Here is a 3,996-nt window from a genome sequence, read left to right on the forward strand (position 1 = left end):
CGAGGGTCCACGCCCGCAGCACTTTGCCACCCCTTGTGGTGTCCGTTCAATGCCTCTCCGGGAAAACGGCCCCTAAACTCCGATAAGGGAAAAAAGTCCCAATCATAATAAGAGTGAGCGAGAATTTGGCGTCCAATTCAGGTATACGAGCCCTTCGTCTGCCTAGTCAACCGATGGCAATCTATATGAATGGACAATTGTCCACGATTTACCTAACTTCCCTTGCAGAAAGCCCCCTGCTCTCCATGACCTTCTGGACAGGGGTCCCCTTTGGGATGCCTCCCTGCAAGGTTGGGGTGCCGTGTGCAACGGGCAAGCAGTGTCGGGGTGGTGGACGGGCCCCCGCCTGCGTTGGCATTCAACTGCCTAGAGTTGTTGGTTGTGCAACTTGCATTGAGGAGGCTACTACCTCTCGTGCAGGGAAGCACGTGCTGGTCCGGTCGGACAGCACAGCTGCTGTGGCGTATTCTTTCACTCACAGCAGCTAACATGACTCGCCCGACGCCTCCTCCACTGGAGTCAGCAGGTGATCAGCTCCCTGCGAGCCACACACATCCCAGGCGTCCTGAACAAGACAGCCGATGCGCTCTCTCGTCAGTCGATGCCTCGCGGAGAGTGGCGACTCCCTCCCCGCGCAGCCGGCTCATTTGGGGCAGTTCGGCCAGGCACAGGTGGTCCTGTTGCCTCCCCGGACTCCACCCATTGTCCACTTTGGTACTCCCTGTCCGAGGTACCCTCGGCACGGATGCCCTTCCGCACAGCTGGCCGCGGGACAAGCGGAAGTACGCTTTCCCCCAGTGAGCCTCATTGCACAGGTCCTGTGCAAGGCCAGGGAAGAGGAGCATCAAGTGGTACTAGTTACGCCCCTTTGGCCTAACCAGGACTTGGTTCTCGGAGCTGAGGCTCTGACAACAACTCCCCCTGGCCGCTCCCCCTGGCGAACAGCTTCCCCAGGGAAAGGGGCAAGATACGGCATCCCAGGCAAAACCTGGTCTCCATGTCTGGACGGGACATGGGTCCATGTCTGGACCCACCCCCGGTCCGGTTGGGACATCACTCAGGCTAGGGCTTCGGCCACTGGGCGGCTATACGCCCATAGGATCCGCCTCCTCGTCCTGGTGCTCTTCTCGGCGAGAAGACCCGCGGAGTTGCTCGGTCGGGTACGAGCTGTCTCGTCCTCAAGAGAGATGGGGGAGTAACCTCTCCCCCTCCACACTGGGAATGTATGTAGCCGCTACGGCCGCTCATCATGACCCAAGTGCTGGATAGCCTCTAGGACAGCACGACCTGGTCATTAGGTTCCTAAGGGGCGTGAGAGGGTGACCACCTTACCCGCGCTCCGTACCCTTTTGCGACCTAGGTGGCTGGCCTCAAGAGGCCCCGCCCCCTTCGAGCCTCTCGGGGTTGCCGCTCTTTCTCAGTCTTGATAAAGACGGTTTTCCGCATGGCGCTCACCTCCAAGAGGGTAGGGGATCTACAAGCACCCTCCGTGTCCACAGATTGCCTAGAACTCGGGTCCGGGATTCTCACGTTATCTCGAGACCCCGCCCCGGCTACGTGCCCGAGGTTCCCACCACTCTCCCGAGAGACCAGGTGGTGAACCTGCAGGCGCTCCCCACCGGGGAGGAAGACCCAACCTTTCTGTGTTGTGACCAGTACGCGCACGGCGCATCTACTTGGACCACACGCAGAGCCCAGAAGCTTTGAGCAGCTCTTTGTCTGTTTCGGAGGTCAGCCTGTTCTTTCGGACAGCCCTCCTGGCTGTCTCCAAATAGAGGCTGGCGCACTGGATCGTGGATGCCCTCGTTAGGGCATACCGATCTCATTTCGCCCCTGCCCGTTGGGGGTGACACACCCCTCGTGGGCACTGGCTCAGGGCGCCTCTCTGGCAGACATCTGCAGAGCTGCGGGTTGGGCTATGCCTAACAACTCCGTGAGGTTCCAATACCTACGCGCGGAACCGGTGTCAGCCCGCATCCTGGCAAGGTGTGGGACCGGCAGCCGGTAGGGCGTACGCCTGCGGAAGCCCTTCCCCCTCCGTGGGGAGCAGTGGCGATCCCGCCTCACTTCTTTCCCCTCGGGTAAAGAACAGGCATTCCATCCATCACTAAGCACCATTCCAGGGGACAGGCAGGGCAGAGTAGCCCTGCCCCCTTAGGTCGGGGAACAGTTGAGTTATCTCCCACATAGCTCTAACCGTACCTAGTGCTCGAGACGTGGTAACCCCCCCTCCGTGGGCTGTTCCGTCTGATGTATCCTCATGAATGGTTCCCACCTTGGCAACCCATGACCTCCCCAGGTGGACTCCCACCTTGCGGTTAACTCCTGCAGTCCGCGCATTCCTCCCATGAGTTCTCCCCTGATGGTGAGACCATGTGGTGTCTCCACTAATTCCTCCCTACGGTAGGTAGTGGCCTCTGCAGCGTTTTTCCCCCAGGGGGGAATAATGCTTACCCAGTGGCCCATACGGTGCCGGGCGGCTTCTCGCCATTTAGAGAACTAGGCCTCCGCCTGTGACGACCGGTGATAGGGCTTCCTAACTTTGTGTAAAGCTCTGGGTCCCCCTACCTCTCCACTGGAGGGTCATAATTTCACGTTAGCGTCTTCGTCTGACTCGCCCAGGCCAGTCAACGTCGCTCCGCAGAGACTGTGACGCGGCTCAGTGCTGTGGCGTTTTCCATAGAAACCCCATTCTGTCGGTTCGACACAACGTCGAGAGACCGACAGAAAGGGAACGTCTTGGTTACGGATGTAACCTCGGTTCCCTGATGGAGGGAACGAGACGTTGTGTCCCTCATGCCACAACACTGGCCGCCCACCCCAGCGGTCGGGGGAGGATGCTTTAGGCTCCTCAGACCAACAGGTGAATGAATGAGCACGCCGGCTTCCCTCTTATACCCGGACATCCGGGGAGGAGCCCGGCATGCAAATTTCATTTGCCAATTTTCATTGGACTTTTCTAAATACTCAAGACAAACCCCATTCTGTCGGTTCGACACAACGTCGAGAGACCGACAGAAAGGGAACCGAGGTTACATCCGTAACCAAGACGATTCCCATGGATGTCACTCTGCCAGCTTCGGCTCGCGGATCATCCATGCCCTGGCACGCTCACCTGGCTCGTCCCCGATGGGTGGCGGTGTACCGTCCCATAGCGGGCAGACTCGACAATGGGATGGGATGGACTTTCTGTCATAACATCGGACAGCTACCTCCTGGCATCGGATGTGAAGCCCCTTGGAGCTCCCGCCTCCGGGCGGTCGAGCCCAAGATGAGGCAATGCAGAGATGACGGCAGTGCTTGCCCGGAACGCTCGCAGCTGACATGGAGGTGCTTGAGGAGCTCACAAAGATGTGGAATATGCCGTTCGCGGCATGTTCCTGTCTGACGGGCTCAGGAGCTGTTACTTCCCTGGATGATGGGGCAGCTAAGAGATATGATGATCCCTCCAGGTGGAATGTGCAGTCGCGGTACACCGCAGACGCTGCCACTTGGAGGGGTCAACCAAGGCTCCCTTCCAGGGCATGTAAGGTCTTTGACACTCGTGTCGAAGACTTACGATGCTGTGGGTTAAACTGCTTCCGCCCTCCACGCTATGGTGGTCCATCAAGCCCATAATGATATGGTGACCCATTGGGTCATATGTCAAAGCGGTTTAGGGTCTGGTTAATGGGAAGGTCGACCCGGCTGCTTACCGCTACCGGCCTCGCGACAGAGGTCATTGCGAGTGCCCTGGGTCGGACGATGTCCATGACAGTGGTCCAAGAGAAACATCTGTGGCACAATCTTCCGTAGTGACTCTCAGAAGGCCCGCTTTCTAGATCATCTCGCAAGCAGGGCTGTGTGGTGACACCATGGAGGTTCTCTGTGGTGAAGAAGCAGACTGCTCCGCCGTGACCCGGCCACCTATCGGTTGCTCAGGTATCAAGCACAGCCTTCCCCCCAGCTGCCCCGCCCCCCCCCCGTTGTGGCCCCTCTGGTACTAGGGTCCTCTAG

This window comes from Triplophysa rosa, linkage group LG12 (genome assembly GCF_024868665.1).
Source record: "Triplophysa rosa linkage group LG12, Trosa_1v2, whole genome shotgun sequence".
Taxonomy (NCBI): domain Eukaryota; kingdom Metazoa; phylum Chordata; class Actinopteri; order Cypriniformes; family Nemacheilidae; genus Triplophysa; species Triplophysa rosa.